We start from the raw sequence: 23,477 nt of genomic DNA, 5'->3' as shown, positions 1-23,477 counted from the left end.
ATTTTCATCCTCATTATTTTTTAAAAAAACAACAAAGGTTCAGAGAGTTTAAGGAATTTGAACAGTTCACATAATTAGCAAGTGTAAGAGCTGGAAATCACAGCTAGGTGGGGTGAAAAACAACCCCTTTCTTTGCCAACATCCTAGCCCTAGGATTCCAGCGCATGCAATCTACAATTTGAAACTGGAAATAATTGGGAAGGAAAAGGACTTGCTGTCAAACAGCTTGTTCCTCTGGCCTGCAAATCCCTTTCTCCCTCTTCACAACACAATGGGTTGTTTGGTTCATCCTCCCTTAAATTAGAACTTAACTGCAACCAAAGGACAGCTAACTTCATAAGAAGAGGGACGATAAGCAAGTTGGACATCATGTCATTTTTATAGGATCAGGAAAATGTAATGCTCTGGAAGAGGACCATATATTCTCCTAAGAGTTCTCCAAAGAACAATCTTTAATTTCTTCTGGAATTGCATTCATCAATGTAGATTATATATATATTTTAATTTTGTTTGGAATTGATTTCATCTATTACTTTTTTTTTTAAACATTCTAACTCTTCCAATTTTCTTTCTCTTTTTTAACTCAAATGAAGGCCAGAAAGATGCAGTCATTTTTAAAATTACTTCGCTTCATTCATCACTTTCTTAGTTCACTTTTCTTTTGCCTAAGCAAAAACCCAGCTGGCAAGATCCTCATCGTGACAGAGAACATTAATCAAACCCCAAACTTTGGGATGATACATTTATAATGTAATGGCAAATTATAATATTAATAACATCCTCTTCATGAAGCAGAGTTGGACATTAACACAAAAAAAATTGAAGAAGGAATATAGGAGAAACAGTCTGGTTAAACTTAAATGGAATGTAAAGTGAACTTTGTTAGAAAATGAAGAATTTTTCCTAAAAGTTTACATCTTTCCATATTTATATTATTTTTATCTTTAATTGGCATCTCTCAGAACCTGTAGACCCATGTTCCTATTTAGTGATTAAGTTTTAATATTTCCTTTTGAATTCATTTTGAATTTTCATCAGCTCTTTTCTGAAAGTTCTCAATAAGATTTCTTTCTCATGTTTATTGAAGGAAGGACAGAGATTACAGTTGGGATTTATTACACATGATGAGAGGGACTCACTGGATAAAGACACTATTGGAACAGCAGAGTTGGGAGAATTCCCATCAGGAATGTATCCTTAATTATTTAATTCTATAATTCTATGCTAGAATAGTTTTTGTGACACTCTCAAAAGAGTAATGAATTAACCAGGATTCTTTCAGTTGCAAGTGACAGAAATCCAATTTAAAATAGGTTAAACAAGAGAGAGAGCGAGAGAGAGAATTTATTGACCCATGGAATTTGGAGGGAAATGTTTTTAGAGGAATAGAAATTGCATCTTTTTTCTTCACCTCCTTCTTCTTTTTGCTCATTCATTTCTTTCTTCCTCCCTTCATCTGGACTGCCCTTCACACAAGTCAATAACGTGGGTGAGAACAGCGGTAAGGGCCTAGCTAAAAATAATGATAATAACTGTCCCCCTAGTTGCTTCTCTATAATTGCTACTCCAGAGCCACACAGCTGGTGGTCATAAAGATTCTTAACTTTCTCCATAGATAACATCACCTTTTTGAAAACTAAAGATACTTTTTAAGATACCTTCCAGGCCCCACATTCCAGTGGATTGGTTGACCCACCCAGACCAGCGGCCCATACCAAGAAGCTGACTCATCTAGAATTGTGACCTTAGGGACTGAAGCAACACAAGAAGATGATTTCTACATCCCTATAATTTTGCCCCAATTAACAAACCTAATTGCCTAATCCCTTGCCTGCCAAACTATCCTTAAAAACACTGTCTCCCAAATTCCCAGGGAGGCAGATTTGAGAAATTTCTCCCATCTCCCTGCTTAGTGCTATGTGGAATAAAACTCTTTTTCTCTGGTGTAATTCCTGATGACTCAGCGTATTGGCTTCCTCTTGGGCAGTGGCCAAATGAATCTGGTTGGGCAGCAACATTCTTGCCTTTCTCTATTCTACTCTAAAATCTCTTCCCAAGTGTTATGGACTGAATGTTTGTGTTCCTCCCAAAATTCATATGTTGAAGCCCTATGCCCTAATGTGAGAGCATTTGGAGGTGAGGTCTTTGGGAGGTAATTAGGTTTAGATGAGGTTGTGAGGGTGGGGTCCCCATGATGGGATTAGTGTCCTTATAAAAATAGGAAGAGGGACTAGAGCTGGCCCCTGCTCTGGAGCTGCCTCTTTCTCTCCCACGTGAGGACACAGTGTGAAGGTGGCCATCTGCAAATGAGGGAGAGAGCCCTCACCAGACATTGACCTTGATGGCACCTTGACCTTAGACTTCTCAGCCTCTAGAACTATGAGATAAATATTTATTGTTTAAACCACCCAGTCTGTGGTATTTCACTATAGCAGCCAAGGCTGACTAAGACGCCAAGCTAAGCCACACTTCTTTATATAGTGTAGTAATTTAAGCAGTTGATATTTTCCCTGGATCAGAGCTGAAGTATGAAAATTAATGAATTTTATATAGCATAGGAATTTTTGAAAAGTTAATGTTTACAAAATTTAAGGATGAGCTTCAGAAACCTGGGCCTCAGGAGTTAGAACCAGGGGTTGAATTTAATGTCTCTCTCTTATGCCACCTTATCTCAGGTTGTTTTTCATGTTGACAGACCTCATTACTTCCTATGGCAGAAAAGTCTTTCCTGGATGGCAGAAACACGGCCATTGACAGTTTTGCAACCCTACCGGGGAAAAAAGAATATGTGTTTTCCATCCCTGTGGCCAGAAGCAGAATTGGAAGGTTTGATGCACAGATCAAATTAACCACATGGTCCACTACAAATGGAAGTTTGTTTTGCTCCCCCCATGGTGGCTAAGTATAACACATAATTTTAGGATGTGAAGAGCCTTATGTGTATCCCCACATTTTCCTGATAACTCGCCGTCCTTTATACAAGTGCCCCATTGCCAATTCAAGCTCTGCAATAAGCCACACCACTTTAACACACCCTGAACAGCCTTTCTATGCACTAACTGCTACTCACTTCTAGAAATCATTATTTATATCAAAATAGCAGAAGTCACTGTAACCTTCAAAAAAAGTACCAATTTATACCCTTATGCTAGGGTCTGAATGTTTGTGCCCCCCAGATATTTATATGTTGAAAACTAATCCCCAATGAGATAGTATTAAGAGGTGGTACCTTAAGGAGGTGTTTAGGTCATGAGGGGCAGAGCCCACATAAACAGGATTGGTGCCCTTATAAAAGAGGACCAAGGGAGTCTGTTTGTCCCTCCCACCATGAGAAGGCACCATCTGTGAGGAATGGTCCTCACCAGGCACCGAATCTGCTGGCACCTTGATCTTGGACCTCTCAGTCTTGAGAACTATAGAAAATAAATTTCTGTTGTTTATAAACCACCCAGTTGACAACATGTTTGTTATAGCAGCCTGAACAGACTAAAACACCTTGTCTATTCTTCTACATTTCAACTAAAACCAAGTGTTGCTATATCTTTTTTAATATGGCAAGGCATGATGAGGGTTTAGGCCTGTAGCTACATTATCCACTGAGAGAGATTGTTTTTAAAAGATTCTTGTCAAAGAAGCTAATATTATGAAAGCCCAGCCATTGCTACCTGACCCATCTGCTTATTGTAGATGCTGGGAATTAAACTAACACAGAAGCAGAAGTGGCTTTTGCACTAGGAAACCGCTTTCAAGCATCACATCACACATATTCAATCATCATGAATTCATGAAATTTCTATCAAACTTTAAAGCAACCTGTTAAATTGGTAACTGGTTGTTTGGCTTTAAAAAAAAAAAAAGACTGAAATTTTCACCTGACATTTTGACAAGTTTGAAGTTTTCTAGAAAGTACCAGTGATGAACTTAAATTCAAATGTCAGGTTGGGCAAGAACTCTTAATTTAGAACCAACAATGTAGAACGCGGCTCAATGATTGACATTGGACAATGGTGTGGGAAAGACAAAGCCATCTGCTAGTGGCAATTTTATTTCATACCATACTTTGCTAATTGAGAAGCAATACAGGCAATGTTCATGAAATTTGCTTCACAGAGAACACTTTAACTTTTTTGGAAGGCAAGAAGAAATGAAAAAAGAGCACAGGCTTTGTCAAAAGTGAGATTAATGATTGAGTCTCAGCTTGGCCATGCACTAGTTACGTGGCGTTGTTATTTCAGCTTTCAGAGACCCTGAAAGGTAGTCATAGTTACTTCACAATATGGTTATGAGGAGTAAATTAATATGTGAATGTGCTTAGTGTCATATACAGCTGCAGTCCCCAACTCCCAGGCCACAGGGCTCTGCCGTGCCGCCCTCCCCCACCCCCTCTGTGGAAAAATTGTCTTCCATGAAACTGGACCCTGGCACCAAAAAAGGTGGGGACCACTGATATATACAGCATATTTTAAAAGTGCAATAAATAGTAGCTTCTTTCCACTCTTTAAAACTGAGAAACAGGCCAAGAGAAAGAAAAGGATTGTGCTCAACTGTTCAAGAAGAACATCTGCTCTGTTGTTTTCATCCCATTTCTCTCACTTGATCCAACCAACGTCTGACTCCAGTTAATTGCCCATTTCTTGCCTCCCCCTTAAGAGCAAAACTCCAGAGAATTAACTATTGCTGCTGTTGCCAATTTTTTTCCTCACATGCCTTCTCAAATTCACCACTCAGGCTTCCCCGCCGAGAGAAAAACGCTCTTGATGAGGTCTGTAATGACCTTTCATGTAATCCTGCTCTTCTCTGGTTATGGTCACTCTCTTGATGGTCTTAACCAATCCTATGGCCTTATAGACCTCTATTAGGAGAACCCCCAAATTTTTATCTCCAGCCTGAGCCTCTCCCCTGAACTTTAGATTCTTACATCCAATTGCCTACTCAATATCCCTACCTGAAAGTACTATGCAACAGACATCTCAAACTTAACATGTTCAAAACTGAACTCTTAATTTTCCGTTGGAAACTTACTTTCACCCCCCATAATCTTCCCATCTTAGTCAATGGAAACTCCTTCTATTCAGTTGCTGAGGACATCTGTATCCACGAACTTTCACTGGATTATGTCACAAGGACAAAAACACAAAAATCTCAGAAGCTGACAACAATGTTTTTCGCCTGCTCATGTCACATATCAGCAAAAGGTGGGTTGTGGCTCTGTTTCATGTCTTTTTCATCCTAGGATCCAGGCTGAAGGAGCAGCGCCATCTGGGACATTGCCTTTCTCATGGCAGAGGACAGAAGAGGTGCTTAAAGATCCTGCTGGAAAGGGGCACAGCACTTCCTAATTCACCAGACGGAGCAAGTCACATGTCCAGCCCTGATGTCAGCAGGCTGCAACGGGGATGGGGGCAGCAGGAAGGAAGGGTCAGCAAGTATTTTGGCAATAATACGAGCTACCACAGAATCTTTGACTCCTCCCTTTCTTTCAGACCTCATGTCCAATCCATCAGGAAATCCTGTCGGTTCTATTTACATAATATAACCAGAATGCAACCATTTCTCATTACCTTCACTAACACCTCCCTGGTCCAACATACCATTTTCCTGTGCCTGGAATATTGCTTTTGCCCTTGCTTCCCTGTTGCCCATTCTTAACACAGCAGCCTGGATGATCTTGCAGAAATGTAATTCAGAATGTCACCCCTCTGCTTAACACCCCCTAGGGGCCTCTATTTCTCTCAAAATGAAAGTCAGTCTTCACAATGGGCAATGGTTTCCAAGACTTTACATTATCTGTCCAACATCTCCCCATCTCCTTTCTGACTTCATCCCTTCCTATCTATCCCCTATAACTTCAATTCAACCACATTTACTTTCTCTCTGTTCTTCAAATCATAGGTATACCCCGGCCTCAGGGCCTTTCCACTGATTCTTTTTGCTAGAAATCTCCTCCCTCAGATCTGTGCCTGGCTTACTTCTTCCTGTCCTTTAGGTCTTAAATGTACCTTCTCAAGCCTACCCTGGTCATCTCATTTAAAATTGATCTCCTTACCCCATACTAATTTTTACTCTGAGATGATACATTTATAATGTAACCACAGATTATTAATAATATTCTCTTCATAAGGCAGAGTAGGATGCTCATCACATTTCAACTAACTATGTAATTTATGTACTTATTATTCTTACTCTCACATTCTGCTAAAATGCAAGCCTCACAAAAACAGGTATCTTTGTTTCATTCCCCAGTGCATTCCAAGCTAGAGGCTTCTAGACCCCTAAATATATCTAGCTAGACCCCAACTAGAGCAGTGTTGGGCACATGATAGGCGACTCAATATTTATCAAATAAATGAAATGAATGAATGAATGAATGAATGAATCTTGCACAATTTTCTTACTCTACTTCATCAATTTCCCCCCTCACCCAACATTGTGAAATTTACTTGGTCTGTGGCTTAGGAGATATTTCAATTAAGTATATATTGCTGATATCAAAATGTCTTGTTCTTCACTAAGCTTTATTATACCCTTTAATTTCCCAAAGGAAAAATATTATAATAAGATTGGATCAACTAAAATTGAAACTCATTTTAGCTGAGCAAAAATTTTGCTATTTCTTTAACAGCATTATAACAGTAATATTAACATTTAAAACACTTCTGAGGATTTTTGTTTAGATGGGAGGGGTAGGTTGGGTGGAAGTATTTTAAACCAATGCTTAAATCTTAGAGTCTTTGAAAAAGAAGCACCAAAATTATTTATCTAGAAAGAGTGACATCTTAATTATAATCATTTTTGAAAGCAACCACAGACATATACAAAATAACTCAGGAAAAGGGAAAAATGATGAATGAAAATATTCCAGATAATACTAAGTTATTTTTCATTTTGAATAAGACCCTATAGTTAAGCTGAGATATTTTTGCAGTTCTGAATCTTCTTGGAGGAAAAGCAATTTATTTAGTTATTGGCTTCTTTTTAATCTTTTCGAAATCAGCTGAGCCAATCTCTCCTGCTGTTTCACATGCCATCATTGAGATAAAGTCTCAACCAATTGCTCCACATAGTAACAGATGTCAAAATAATTAACCAGAGTGGTAAAAGGATTAAACTAAAAGGTATCAGGTAGAATTAATCCAAGAAAAATAAAATTGTAGTAGTAGCCATATTGGTTTTGCATATAATGGACAAGTCTTATAAATAGGTTATTGGAATTGACTAAGACCAACTGCATGTCTGTTTATAAAGAAATAAATAAAATGCAAATATTAATATTTCAATGGGGGTGTAGGAGATATTGGGCAAAATGTACCAAGTCATCAAAATAAACAATCATTATACCACTGAAAGTCTATAATGGCAGAGAAGACTAACTGTCCATCCAAAATTCATGGTCCTCCTTTGAGAATATACAGTTATATATTCAGCCAGACCCTCACACATCCAGGTGGGGACATGTGACAAGTTCTCATCAACGGAATGTAAACAGAAAGGATGCCACTTTCTGGCATCCTACAGGATGGATACCACTTCCAGCCAATGTGGTTGAGAATTAAGTACCTTCCGCAACTCTCTTTCCCTTCTGCTGGCTGGAAGCAGACTTGGAGGCCCTAGGGGCAGGGCACCCACAGATGGAAGGGGACTGGGTCTGTGAGTCACCACAAAGGGAAAGCCCAAAGTCCAAGAACTCAACTGGACTGTTATCTTTTTTAAAAATCCAAATTTGGAAAAGAAATGTCATAAGCACGTTTGTTTGCAGCACTACTTATAAAAAAATTAAAATAAACCTTAATAGCAAGATAATTATTAAGAAAATCATGGTTCATTCACTTAGATTGGTTATTACATAGTCAATCTGCAGAAAGCTATCTAAAATATACCCTAGAGCTGTTGAGATTGTTGTGGGAGAGGTGATGAGGCTAGGTAGACAGATGATAGAGAGAGAGAGAGAGAGAGAGAGAGAGGGAAAAACAGGGAGGGAGGGAGGAAAGAAGAGAGGGAAGGAGGAAGAAAGAAAATGGGCAAATCACTAAACACCTGACTTAAGGAGAAAAATCACATTATACTCTGACACTTTACCCCCTACACACACACACACACACACACACACACACAAGATGCTATAATGTCTGGGAAGATTTCAGCCTCACTCGTGCAATTTGGGTCACTGGTGGTTTTCCCCCCACCATTTCCTGGAAGACTTTACAAATCAGACTGAGACCAAAAGAGCTCAGGTCTTCACCCTCTACACTTCAGTGGCCTAGAAATGAGTACACTTTCCCCTACTGTGTACCTCTCCCACCATCAGTAACTTCCTTTCAGGAATAATGGCATTCTCTTTCCTTCCAGAAGGTAACCTCCTTGACAGCAGGGCCATGTCTTTTGTAACTCCGCACCCATACCAGTGCTAGCACACAGTAGGTTCTCCATGGACTCTTTTATTCTACAAATGTTTAACATGCCTACTATGTGCTTGGCCTTATTCTAGACACTAGGGACAGTGAGCAGCCACTGTCCTCCCAAAGCACACATTCAGTGGAAGCACATGTCAGCTTGATGCTACCTGCTTTCCTTTCTTCCTGTCACAGAATCCATCTGGGCTTAAGAGCATCATTGTAATACTTTAAAAATAGATTGAAGAAGCCTTCACCACTACACAGTCACTAGGAACACAGATAATAACAAATGTTGGAGAAGCTGTGGAAACATTGGAACCCCCCATACATTCGAATGTACAATGGTAAAGCCACCTTGGGAAATAGTCCGGCAGTTTCTCAAAAGGTTAAATAGAGAGTTACCACATGATCCATATTTACCACTCCTAGGTAAATACCAAACAGAAATGAAAATAGATGTCCACACAAAAACTTGTACATAAATGTTCATAGCAACATTAGTCATAATATCCAAAAATGAAAACAACCCAAATGTCTACCAATAGAGGAATGTATAAACAAAATGTGGTGTATCTGTGTAATAGAATATTATACAGCCATAAAAATGAATGAAGTACTGATAGACACTACAACATGGATGAACCTTGAAAATGTTATGCTAAGTGAAAGAAGCCAGTCACAAAGGGCTGCATGTTATATGATTCCATTTATGTGAAATGTCCAGAATAGGCAAAACCATAAAGACAGAAAGCAGATTCGTGGTTGCCTAAGCCTTGGGGCGAGTTGGGGGATTGAGAGTGGTGATAGCTAAAGGGAATGAGACTTCTTTTCAGGGTAATGAAAATGTGCTGAAATTGATTGTGGTGATGACTACACAACTCTGCAAAGATACCAAAAACTACTTAATTTATACTTTGAGGGACTGAATTATATGGTATATGAATTATATATCAATAAAACCATTTTAATAGTTAAAAAACCCTCCAATGCATAAAATATCAGTCTTTGGTTTGGAAGTTGGGTATTTGAAGTCACTATGAACACTTCTACATGAAGTCTAGCAATTATTTTGACAACCTAAAGCTCCTTACAATACATCTCAATTGTGTTAGCAAGAGAGATTCATCATCAATTTCTAACTTTTTTGAGAACTGAAAATTGACATCCTACGACAACAAACTGTCTTTTTTTTTTTTGTTAATGGCAAGGGTTATTAGAAAAAGGCACCGATTCTTTTCCCAGTGGAAATCCGATATCCAAAATTGCACAGCTGGAACACATCAATGGTGAAGAAGGTTTCTGCTTCCCTGACAACTGTTAGCAACAATGAGTCAGACAGAAAACAGATAGATCTGTCTTTCTGTCCAGCTGGAATACACTCATTGAATAATAGACAAGAAGCGCAATAATGTTAGCCTTCTTTCAGTATAAGCCTTAAAGTAAAATAATCAAAAAATCCTTATTGGTTAATGCAATGTGTGTATTACATAATAGTGTTTGGGGAGCAAATCTGTCTCTATTACAAAAATGCAAATGAAAACATGGGTTTTATCATTTGCAGCATTCTAAAGTTAATACATTAGTTGAATTACTATGCTGAAGGTCAGACCAGCCCAGAAGGGAACTGGCCATTTATTTGTGTCCTGACCACATGGAGTCTGCCCTTCCCAGATGACGGGGAGGAAGGAGCTGTGGCCTGTGGCCTCAGGGGGGCTCCATGGAATGCCTGGCATGGTGGCAGCTTTCTAGCTTGCTTGGAGGGGTGGTGTTTCATACCCCGGGGCATGCCAGGCCGAGGAACACTGTGTTCCATCACCACACACACTATCACATTGCAGCAAGCCCTTGTAATGTTTACTTTTTAGTTTTGTTGATATGATCTCAACACCATTTCCATGTTTTATTCTGACAGGGCCTTCCTTTGGGTTCAGTGTCTGTGTCTGTTGATTTAGGCTTCCACACTATGCAGAGATCACAAAAAAATCTCTTGTCTAAAACCAAGGCCGCCTAGGACATCAGGTAAACTGGTTCAAACAGTATTCTGGCTTTTGAATTTAAACAAACACATCCTCTTGGGCACTAATGCTGCACATATAGCATCCTTTCTTTATTTTTGACTTTTAGTTCTAAGAAATAAAATTTCATCCTTGCCATATTCCTATGCAAATAATGACAGAGAGCCTTGCTGGTAATAGAAAGATCAGGGAATTGATACACCTGGTTGAGAAGTCTAGGATGTAGATCAAAGTCTTCCCTGAGCACCCAGCCTGCTGGGTGCTCTCAGGCAAGGCTCTCACCTTCTCTGGTCCTATAAAATGAAAGGATTAAATGAGATGCTTTCAAAGGTCCTTTCTGGCTCTAAAGTATTTTTCCTTTAACTCAGCCAGAATTGACCTCTGCAGAACCCAGTCAATTCTGTTTCTCAGTAATACACAAAATTAATATATAAGAAATTGGCTCTTGGTTACTCATTCAAGAGAAATAATCAGAACTCATAGCAAACGGCCTTTATCTTTTTGCATTTAGGATTTTGGCTTTAATTTGAGACTCATTTTCCCAAGATGCAAAATGCAAGAATTTAAAACAAGCAGCAGCCAAAAAGATTCCTGGCCAAGAAATTGCTTCGGCAGCATCTTGATTTCTCGAGTCACTTTTTAGATGTTTCCCTGCAGTTTGTGTTTCTGGCAAATCTGATCGAATCAATATGTCCTTTATGGCCAGACTGTTTTCTGCCTTCATCTATCATCTGTTCTAGAAAAAGCCATTAAGTCAGTTAAAAAGAAGTTGTGGGATGTGTACTGCAGAGAATGAGTGTTTTTTTTTTTTGTTTTTTTGTTTTTCAATACAAAACACTGACCCAACTGGAAAAGCGTTAATATGGCAGTTTCAGAAACCGAAACCAAGATCAGTTTCAACCATTAGCAGAAGTTGTGGCCCTGTGATGTATTGATTTAGTGAAGATGATCCAAATCAAATTTTTCTCTCCCTGCCCCTTACCCAACCTCAGATTACAACAGGAAATATTTCCTTTAGATCAGCGAGCACCCTATTGTAAAGTGTACATCTTCTGGTAAGATGTCAGAGAAAAAGATGAGAGCGGGTAGGGACCGAGGATCACTGGGAGTGGTGAGACTGTGGTGCTGGGCATCTGGAAAAATCCCCCAAGGCTGCCAAAGAGCAGGAAAGAAAGAACTCCTGGGACAAACCTCCCCACATTTTGGGTTTCATTTGTCTCTCAACAATCTTGACGTTTGTTTTTTCATTTCAAACCATCCTGTATCCTTCTGGAAAGCAGGCAAAGTGTAAAATTGAACTATTAACTAGGTCTTGGCACTGGCTGAAGTGGAAAGATCGGAGCTCTTCTTTAAAATTGAAAGGAAAAGTCTTCATCCTTCCTTATTTGACACGATTCTGTAGCGACAAAAGCCTTTTGAGGCCCAAACTTTAAAGAGACAATTTCTTCTTTCCTAGCAGACGGTCTCTAAACAAACCAACACAATGGCTCTTCTTGAGTGCAGGTAAGGGACCGTCTCTCCAGATTCTGCCTCTAAAACACTGTACGTGGCTCCTCCAGAGGCTCAGGCCTTCAAGTGTACAATATTCTGCGTGCATCACACAGCTTGAGGCTCTGTCCTTGGCACAGAGAAGCTCCAGTTGCTCTGGAGATTGTGCAGGGTCGGGAATCTGGCAGCATTGGTTTTCTGCCCTTTCAGGGACACTTCACTTGGAGAAGTCAGTGCTCGAGCACATTAAACAGGTTAATGGAACACCCTGGCTCAGTTATAAGCAGCCCTTGGAACCCGGACTTCTCTCCTGCAGGATCAACAAACACTCCCCACCAACGGCCAGCTTTGGTTTGGAGGAGAGTAGCACCAGGCTGGTGGGAATGGAGCCAAAGGACAAAGCACAGCCCCCGAGATGCTGAGCTGGAGTGACCGCGGACGCTCTAGGCTTTCAGAATGAGGCCTTACGATCCATGGCTGGTACAGAGGCCCCGCGTGTGAAGCTGTGATTTGTGTTCCCATCAATTCACCTTCTGCAGTCTCTGAAACCTACATCAATCTCCTTGTGACTGCCTTCCCTCAACTTTTTATACCTTCCACGTTCATCTCACCTACAGATTCCAGTTGTCTAGTGCGGTTATCTTGAGGATCAGGTGGAAAAAAACCCCCGAGCTGGTGCGGGGCTTAGTAGAAAAGAGTCCTGTGACTCCACAGCTGAGCGAGAATGCCCACCAGAAGCAGAAGGAAGCAGAGCAGTGATATTCCTGCCACGTTTCCCAGCAGTGCTTTGGTTCCAATCCTATTTACCTTATCTTCCCAGTGGGGAGATGAAGTCCTTCAGCCCAAAGACCCTGTATTCTGCCTCTTCTGAATTCTCCCCCAGTGCCCAGCACAATGCTAGATAAATTTATTTCCTTGGCTTGAACTATTATTGCAAACTTCTAGCAGTTCCAGAATCACTGGTACAAAGTGTGCAGGGCCATCGCACTGGTTTGCTGCACAATCTCTGTAATCATCTCAGAACCTCTTAATTCACATAACCTTTCTCGCTCCCCCTCGCTCCCTGCATTAGTGTAGATGATTGGGGTGATAAAGTGTCACACATTAGAGAACATTATCATATGCTATATAATCAAGTGCTAAATTACGTGGCACGAATTGCAGGAATTTGGGGATAATGAACATCAGCATGCAGACATACCTGATTTGTAAGTGAATTCCCTTATTTCAAAAATATTTTATGGAGGGACCTTTATGAGCCGGGTACGGTGGCAGGCACTAGAAAACAATGGCGAGCAAAAGTGGCACAGACCCTGTCCTCGTGGCATTTACAGGCTCCCCAACTCCCAGGTGTGTATACATATATGGCTTCCCAGAGCGCAGGAAGGTCTTGGACCTGCCACCACCACCCTGAGCCACTGAATGGGGACCTCAGTGCCCGGCAGAGCATACCACACAGCAGGCAACAACCGTAGATTAGTTATGCCTATTCTAAACGTCACGTAAATGGAATCACACAGTATGCGCTCTCTTGTTCATACAGCTTCTCTCACTCAGCATGCTGCATGTGAGAGTCATCTGCATTGCCGCATGTTGTAGTAGTTTGCTCCTTGGTATTGCTGAGTAGTATTCCATCATGTGGACGTACCACAGTCTGTTTCTCCATTCTGCTATTCATGAACACCAGGGCCAATCCCAGTTCAGAGGTCTGCTCCCTTCTTGCCTGCCATTTTGCCTTCTGTCTGCTTATATGGGCCATGGTTTCACGTTTAAGAGAATGGCCCATGGCGTCATATTGGCAAGTGTGAGAGCTACTTGCTGAGGGACAATGAGCATGTTCTTAGGCCTCTCTGACTCTCAGTTTGCTCTTCTAGGGACAATAGTGATAAAACCTAGTTATTACCTTAGTGCCGGAAAGAGTTCTAAGACCAGGACCTGGAACATAGTCGGTGCTTAATAATAGTAGCTTTACTTTTTATGATTATTGTATTTGTTTCCTAGGGCTGCTATAACAAAGTACTACAAACTTGATGGCTTAAAACAACAGAAATGTATTCTCTCGGTTCTGGAGGCTAGAAGTCCAAAGTCAAGGTGCAGGCAGAATTGTCTTCTCTTTGTAAGCTTGAAAGGAAAATTTGCTCCATGCATTTCTTTTAGCTTCTGGAGTAGCAGGCAAACTCTGGAGTTCGTTGGCTTGTACACACTTCATTCCAAACTCTGCCTCCATCTTCATGTGAAATTCTGCCTCCATCTTCACGTGGCATTCTGTCTGTGTTTTCTGTCTCTGTGTCTCTTCACCTTTTCTCATAAGGAGACCAGTCATATTGGATTAAGGGCTCACTCTACCCCAGTATGAGCTCATCTTAACTAATTACATCTACACTTACCCTATTTCTAAATAAAGTTCACATTCTGAGGTTCTAGGAAGGACATGAATTTGAGGGGGACACTAGCCAGCCCAGCACAACTATCTCCCTAACTAAATTGTAAAATCATATATTGAAAGAACTGTATCTTATTCCATACTGCCCTGCATCCCTTATACACACTCGGGGATCAAGAAATGTTTTATGAAACAGAAATTAAGAATGATAGTCGATTTAAGCTATATTTTGATGATAGGCAAACAGAAAACATCAAATAGCAGGATAAAGCACAGAATTTTAACCTCAGTTTCAGTAGGTTTCATTGTATCCTTTTGGAATCTTTGGAGTCAAGAACCTAATGCTCCACAAGAAGCATTTTCATGTAGCTAATCAGAGATCCATGTTATTCTACTTAAGAGACTTGATAAAAAATAAAATTAGAAAAAGATTGAAAATGATTTTCAGATTTTATTTCAGCTCTAGTAAGACGTTTCTTTAACATTTGTTCTCAGATTAAAAAAAAAAAAAAAAAAAAAAACCAAAAAAAGTGCTGCAGCATTCTCCTAGACCTGGCCAACTCCCCCTGGGAGGCACAGACTGCTGAAATACACAAACACTTCACTGCAGACTCACTCACTTCTCACTTCTGTAGCTAAGAAGTGGAAAAAATCAAGCTCAAATTCCTTATTTACAGGATAGCTATTAATTTTCTATTCTACTCTAATTTCTTTGCACCTTCTCTGTTGTTTACATAACTTTGCCCTTATGGCCAAATTCGGTAAGAATAGAGTATGTCAGTCAAGCATCAGAGCCACAGTTAGATATAAACTAGATAAAGTTTTGGTCTTATTATCTATGATAGCCAATGGGTAGGATATGTTAAGCCTGTCTGGTTTCTTTGTAATGGTCTTCAATCACTTTTTAGGATAAAAAGATGCAAAACCTCCCCTGTGGTGTGATTTCTCAAAGATGCTAAAATATTAAGATTTTAGAGGCTAAAAATAACCAAACCAAAACAAAACCCAGCTGGTCCAACGGTAGTGGGTTATCAGAACTTATTAACAGTAGTGTCACTAAAGTTGGTATACAACCTCCCCACTGCTAAATTTGACTGGCTTTAAAAGAATTGTTTTTAAAGGAAAAAAGAAAACCAACTATTTTTCATTGGCATTCTTCTATGTAGTTCTGAAAGTAACCTGGTTATAGGAATATACATTTTTTCTAAAGGACTCAATAAAGATGAAAGGATGCTTTCATCTTTATTGAGTCTACACAAAATAAATCTAAAAGTCATTTTTGTTTTTTCTGAACTCACAACAGTTCTAAAGTAGTTTCTCTTCACCTCACTAAAATGATTGCTTGAAAGTTTGCCTAACTATCCAAACCAATTCTCACACTCCATAAGAGACAACAGTGAGGCCAACTCTATACATAAGCAAAACAGCCAGCTGCTTACACAGTGAGGGATGGGCCAAAAAAGGAGCTCCTTCCACGCCAAGTAGGATCCATGCCTGCTCTTCTGCTTTTACTGAATTTCCTCCATTATAATCTAGTTTGATTTAAGCTCCCAAAGACTTGGATTAAAATGCAAACTCTTGCTGAGAGAGATTAAATAAAATAAGTCACATGTCTAGGTAAATTTATATTAGATTATGCCTTGGTAGGGACCTGAGTCCCCTGTGCAGGTGCATTTTTGCAAGCATGAGAACTGCATTTGCAATACTCCTTATGGTTCACAGAGCACATGCTTCTCTTTCTCACTGTATCTTCACAAGAATCCAATAGAAATGTTTTTTTATTGAGGTTAAATTCACATAACATAAAATTAAGAATTTAGTACATTCACAAGGTGGTGAAATTATAATGCTACTTCTGACTAGTTCCAAAACATTTTTATCACTCCAAAACAAAATCCCATACCCATTAAGCAGGTACTCCTCATTTCCCCCTCCCCTCAGCCCTAGGCAACCACCAATCTGCTTTCAGTCTCTATGGATTTATCTGTTTCTATTGTGTCATGTCTATAGCCATTACATTGTGAATAACACAAAACACTGGAGAAATATTCTTTCAGTATTCAGAAATTGTTATCTGAGTCAACACAGAAGTCACTCATATCATTGACAAATGGACTGAGTGAAATTCTAATGCATGACATTATATTTAGTTTAAGGAATTTGTATGCGTGTGTGAAATAGGCTAACAGTAGGCCCAATAGCATGTTTAATGGTGATAAATTTATTGGGAAAAGAGATAGAGGATTGGGTGCAATTCTATTTGCCACATCATTGTTGAATTACAACATTTGGCTATAGATACAAGAATTATACAAAAATCAATTTAAAAAGTTCTGGCAGAATCAATTGGCTATGTGGAATTCACAATAAAGAGTATTATTTTTATTATTTTATTATTTAAAACAATAAAATAAAATAATTTTCTTATTTTTAAATTGTGGCTACAAATTCTTTATGACAATAAAATAATAATAAATTTATGCATGTATACATAAGAAAATTGGGTTTTGCTATCTCAACTTCTTTTCATTTGCAATATTCTGCTTCATTTATAACTTGAAAAAGACAGTTCCTAACGTGTGATTCAAGGATGTATTTTCTAAATCAAGAGAATTCTTTTCTCATCCTCAAGCACTAGCTAGAATCTCTTTAAACAAACACAAGACAGCTATTTGATAAGTAAATAAAGAAGGGACTGGAGTATAAAATATCAATAACCTCTTGATGGCAAACAATTTGAAGAAAGAACACAGGCCAGATAATGAATATCTATTCAGTCATGGCTAAATTCTACTTTGTCCTTAAAATGCTTTAAGTAATTAAATTTAAGTAATTTAAAAAAATAGGCTCGCACAATAAAACTGAATGCAACATAGGTTTTACGTATCTGTACATACAAGAAATAGCAAATTTATTTCCTAGTTCTGCCCACTGAGAGGGCCTAGAAACATTAACACCCCAATAGTAATGAACTTATTCAGTGCCCAGATCTTGGTTTCTAAACATCATTCTCCAACAAAAGAACCAGGGATCCTTGGAGAAGTAGTTGATTTCAGGACTGTGTCCGGCAAAATATAAAAATGAACCTGGAACATTTTGTGATACCAGAAAGTAAGGAAGTGCTCAAGAAAAAAAACAAACAAACAAACAATGAAGGCATGACAAAAGGCGCAGAAGCCAACCCAAAAGAGCTCCCAACAGCCAAAGTTTGAATAATTTAAATAAAATAAATAATGTTAGTATTGGATTAGAACACAAAGAATAAAGTAAAAGTTTATGAGTCCATACTGATATTAATTAAAAAAATTGAATAATAATAGAGGAAGTAGGAACCACTGTTTCTTACAGAAAGAGCCTAATTCATAAGTTTAGAAAGTATGAGGAAAATAGGATGTCATCATTAGAAAACCACACTAATGGCTGCTGGCTTAATCTACCAACAGGTAGTAAATTTAGTGGGCAAAACTACGAAAATAAACAGAGTATTTCCATAATCTCAATGTAGCTCCTTCAAAATAAATATTTACTAATTACAGGTGGAAAATAGTAACTCTACTGTGGAGAAATTTGGCAGATACCACCTAGCCAAGTAATCAAGGTTAGCATCACTGGTAACAAGAGCTTTCGAGATCACATACCTCTTACGATATGAACCACTGAAAGAGGAACATTGCCTCTCTGGGGTCCTTCTCAAAATGCAAAACCCCAATCTAGTCATGAGAAAGCATCACACAAGCCCAAATTGAAGGATTTTCTACAAAACATCTGACCAGAATTCTTCAAAAGTGCCAAGGAAAAACTGAGAAACTGTCACAGATTGGAGGAGAGACAATTAGAAGCAATGTGGGATGCTGGACAAGATCCTGGAACAGGAAATAGCGAAAAATATGATGAGATCCAAATAAAGTCTAAAATTGTGTTAATAAGATTGGACCAATGTTAATTTCTTAGTTTTCATAATTGTATGGTTACATAAGATATTAATGTTAGGGAAATTTGGGTGAAAGACATGAAAACTTTACAATACTGGAAAATTTCCTGTAAGTCTAAAATTATGTCAAAATTAATAGTTGAAATACAATTTAAAATAAACAAAAGAAAATATAATACAGTATAACAATATAAAAGACATCTCCAGACCTACATTCTAGTCTGAGTAGTGTCATTATTTTATCCTGTGCCTTTTGGCAAAATACTTTCCTTCCCTGGGCTGCAGTTTTCTCTTTTTTAAAATGAGGGAAAGAGACTGGATAGTCTTTAAAATCCTACAATTAATTCAAAGAGTCTAGTTCATTGTTTTAGAGTATGAGAATGTTGCCCATGCTCTACCCACCAGGTTCATAATTTTAATTGATTCTCATTACAAAGAAATATATGAACATTATAGAAAATTTGGAAAATTCTGAAAATGGGAAATAAATCACTGCTAATATTTTGGAAAGTATTCTTCAAAAAGAATATATAAATTGGGAGAATATTCTTCTAATTCTTTATGAATGCATGCACATGTGTGGTAAGATTTTTATGAAAGTGAATCGTGAAGTATGTATTTTTCTTGCTTTTTAAAACTTTTCCCCAGCTCTACTGAGATATAATTGACCACTAAACTATACATACTTACTACATACTTTTGATGATTTTTGACATATTTACATACCAGTGAAACCCAAACCACAATCAATGTAATGAACATATTCATCACTGCAAAAAGTTTTCTTTGTATCTCTTTGTACTTCCTCACTACTCCCCCTCAAAGCCTGTCCTTCTATCTACCTCTCCACTTTTTTCTGAAGCAACCAATGATCTGCTTTCTATTACTCTTGATTTGTTTGCACTTTCCAAAATTTTGCATAAATGGAATCAAAAACTATATATTTGTTTTGTTTGGCTTCCTTCTCTCAGCATAATTATTTTGTGATTCATCCATGTTGTTATATGTATCAAGAGTTCATCCCTTGTTACTGCCAAGCAGTCTTCCATTGTGTGGCTGTAGCACAATTTGTTTATCCACCCACCTGTTGATAAATCATTTGGGTTGTTTTCAGTCTGGGCTGCTATTATGAAGAGAGTCACTATGAATATTTATGTACAAGTCTTTGTTTGGACACATGCCTTTTCTTTGTTGGGTAAGTACCTAAGAGTGGAATGGCTGAGTCATATGGTAGGTGTATGTTTAACTTTTTAACTGCCAAAATGTTTTCTAAAGTGATTATAACATTTCACATTCTCAACAGCAGTGTATGAGGCTTCCAGTTACTTCACATACTCAAAACACAACTGGTATGGACAGTTGCTTTAATTTCAGCCATTCTAATGAGAGTGTAGGGGCATCTCATTGTGGATTTAATTTGCATTTCCCCAAGACTAAAGTTAGTAAACTTTTTACATGTGCTTATTTGCCATCCTTATGTCTTCTTTGATGAAGATTCTGTTTAAATCTTGACCATTTTTAGTTGGTTTTTATTTTTTTTATTATTGAGTTGTAAGAGATTTTTATTTATTCTAGGTGCATGTGATTTATTAGACACATGTTTTACAAATATTTTTTTCCAATCTGTGGTTTGTCTTTTTATTTTCTTATCAGTGTCAGAGTTTATGCTTTTTGTATCATATGTAAGTCTTTGCAAACCCAAGGTCACTAATATTTTCTCCTGTTTTCCTCTAGAAGTTTTGCAGTTTTAGATTTGACAATGAGTCTATAATCCATTTTGAGTTAATTTTTATATATGCTATGAGGTATGGTTTTTTGCATATGAATAGCTAACTATTCCAGCATCATTTCTTAAAAAGATCATCCTTTCCCAATTTGCTTATCATAGCACCATTATAAAAAATTAGTTTGTATACACTGATTACTTCTGGATTCTCTATTTTGTTCCATTGATCTATTTGTTTACCTTGACACCAATATCATACTGTCTTGATTACTGTAGCTGTATAGTAAGTCTTGAAATTAAATAGTGTTAGCCATTCAACTTTGTTCTTTTCTTCTAATTTGTTATGGCTATTCAAGGCCTCTTGCATTTCCACATAAATTTTAAAATCAATCTGTCTACAAAAAAGCCTGCTGAGATTTCCATTTGAACGTGTTGGATTTATAGATTACTTTGGAGAGAACTGACATCTTAACAATACTGTCTCTTGATACATGAACATGATAAATTTTCCCCACTTAACTAGGGTCTTCTTTAATTTCTCTCAGAAATGTTTTAAAGTTTTTAGTGTGCAGGTCTTATACTTCTATTGTCAAATTTATTCTAAGTATTTCTTGGTTTTACATATTACTACAAGTGATATTTCAATTTTCAATTGCTCATTGTTATTATATAGAAATATGATTAACTTTTGTACATTGACCTTGTATCCTGCAACCTTAATAAACTCATTTATTATAGCAGCCTTCTTGTAGATTCCATAGAACTTTCTACATAGATAATCATGTTGTCTGCAAGAATAATACAATTTTACTTCTTTATTTCCAATGTGTTCGCTTTCAGTTTCTTTAATTTCCAAGCTACTTTTTTCTCAGTTTGAATTAATGAAAATGTGTGAGGTTTCATGAGTCAAATAGACTTGCTCAACGTAGCTAGGCTTGAATCACTTTGCAGGGAGCCACCCAGGGGTCTCAACTGCAGAAGGGAACCACAGCGGGAACAGGATATGAGGTGGATGGCTGGGAGCAGGAGCTGGGAGCGGGGAAATTGAGAGAATTGAATTAGAACCAGATCTCCCATGCCAAGGAGCCAGCACTAAGCAGGCTCCCCGATGGGGCCTCTTACTCCATGAGATCCAGTATTTAGGCACTTGCCACCCAGCAGGCATCAGTGGTCAGGCAGTCAATGTTGGCCAGAAAAGCACCGATAACCAACAGAGAGAATAATACAACCAGTCAGTTAAATAAGAGACTCTTGTCCTCTTTCTCCCTCCTCCCTGTTCCAACACAATGAAGGGTGTGAGCCCAGAAGAGGAGGGGAAGAGGCTAAATGAGCTCATTTTGCTCCCCCAATGTGAGGGAAAGGAATGCTGAATAAAAGATCACATCATGCACCCCCCCCCAACACACACACACACAAACACTACAGTCCCTGGAGCCACAAGCCTGTCCTATAACAGAGGAAATTGTTTAAATCAGATTGGAGATTGGAATTTCAAACAAATCAGACTTCCAATAACCAAAGTGATTAGGAAATTATAAATTTTTCCTAAGATGCCATTAAGGTATCTGCTATCCATCATGGAAGAGAGAGTCATCACAGGCCAATGGGAGGCTGTGACAGCAGAAGAATAACAACTCTAAGTGTACTGCAGCCAGCTGAGAGGTTAATAAACCAGATATATCTGATTTAAAGGTATCTCTCTATTAAATTAGTTGATTTCATGTAAGTGATGAATTTATCTGGATAAAACCTGTTAGAAAGACTTTCCTGTGTGATGCCAGAACAGCCTATCCCAAAAGTGGCCGACACCATACCCTGGGACCCTTCGACTAGGGCTGAAGGAAGTGCTTGCGAGGTCTCTGGAAGCACATGGTCTTGCAGAGTGAGGGAACTCCGTTCAAATGCATTTGCTGGGCCTCCAGTGAAAAGGAGGACACTGAATTTTCTCTGATCCTTGTAGCTTCACTTTCTTTGCTTTCATAAAATGTCTGATTCCTATTTTCTTCTTGCTTCTACACGTTTGAGATTTATCTCCATCTCCGAAAGAACCATCTATTCCTCAAATACACTAGGCCTGTGCATACCTGTGAACTTCGGCATATGTTGCTCCCTTGGCTGGGAATGTCTCTTTCCTACTCACCACCTGGAAAACACTCCCTCATCCTTCAAGCCAAGCTTCTGCAACGCTCCCTCACCCCCCTCTACAGGTGAGAACGCCTAGAATGCCTGTGGCCCTCCTCTGACTCCCACAGCGCTCAGCCTATTCCTTCGTGGCAGAGATTTTTGTAAAAAAGATATTGAGTCATGCCTGCTGTCTTCTCCCTAACCCATCTCAGAAAACCCGGCTTCTGCAGTTCACAAGCAATTCCTCATCATATAAAATTTAGCTAATGGAAGAACAAAGTGAAAGCAATCAGAGAGGCTAAGCTGGTCTATACAATAAAGAGGTGGCCTGAGAGGGACAGGAGAACATCAGGGAAGCCTGCATGAGTCACGTTTGGGGGAGAGTGTGGGGGAGTTTGTGGTGAAATAGAAAAGAGCGTTCAACAAATTGTGCTGGAATAATTAGACATCCATATGCAAAAATGGTACCTCTGTACCACCGCAGCTATTGCAAATGTGAGGTGTGCCGGCAAGGGAGGAAGCAGATGTTTTGTTATGGTCTACAAATGGGATTGCATTTAGCACACTCAAAGAACCTTGCATAGAAGTGAAATTGTTTTTCAGTCATTCTACGTTCAAGCTATTGTGTCTTTGAATATGATCATGTAGCAAGGCTGGGGCTTTATGCTAGTGACACCTGCCTTGTAAGTCTTAGGAAGTGGAATTTATTTTCATGTTTGTTTCCTTATTTCATTCCCCCAACCCCGCTCCAGACTCTCCTTGAGACATTGCCTGGGAATTAAGCAAGTAGATACATATGGGAGGCTTCTGCGCTCTGGAATCAAACAGGTTTGGATTCTAATCCCAGCTCTGCCACTTAGTAGTTGTGAAACTGCTAATTCCCTAAGTCTCAGTTCCCCGACTGTAAAATGGTGGCAATCACTGTGCCTGCTATATGGAGCTGTTATGAGAATTAAGTGCATTAACACATGTTAGATACAAAGTACAGTGCCTGACACATGCAATCATGTATATTATATTAACAGATAGATAAAGTGTATCTAAATATATTCAAACATATACAGACCTATTCAGCTTCTGTTCGGAACCTACATTTAGAAATACCCTTATCTTTTAGATATGTACATATTAAATCTGGCATCTAATATATTATGTATATGTATTATGTAGAGGTAGACGTATAATATACACATACATATTTATTTCTAAAAAGGAAGAAATACATCAACAATAACACTATCACAATTATTTATAAGTATGCTTAATTGGCTGAAAGAGAGCATTATGCACATGAAACAAGAACATATACATCACTTTAAACTATTAATCTTACTCATTTTGCATCATACCCATCTCTGTCAGGCAAAGGTTAATAGAGAGTTTATGAAAGTCAGAATGCAATTAAGTCTCACAGGAA

This window comes from Eulemur rufifrons, chromosome 28 (assembly GCF_041146395.1).
Source record: "Eulemur rufifrons isolate Redbay chromosome 28, OSU_ERuf_1, whole genome shotgun sequence".
NCBI lineage: Eukaryota > Metazoa > Chordata > Mammalia > Primates > Lemuridae > Eulemur > Eulemur rufifrons.
Note: the sequence above shows the minus strand (reverse complement) of the source record.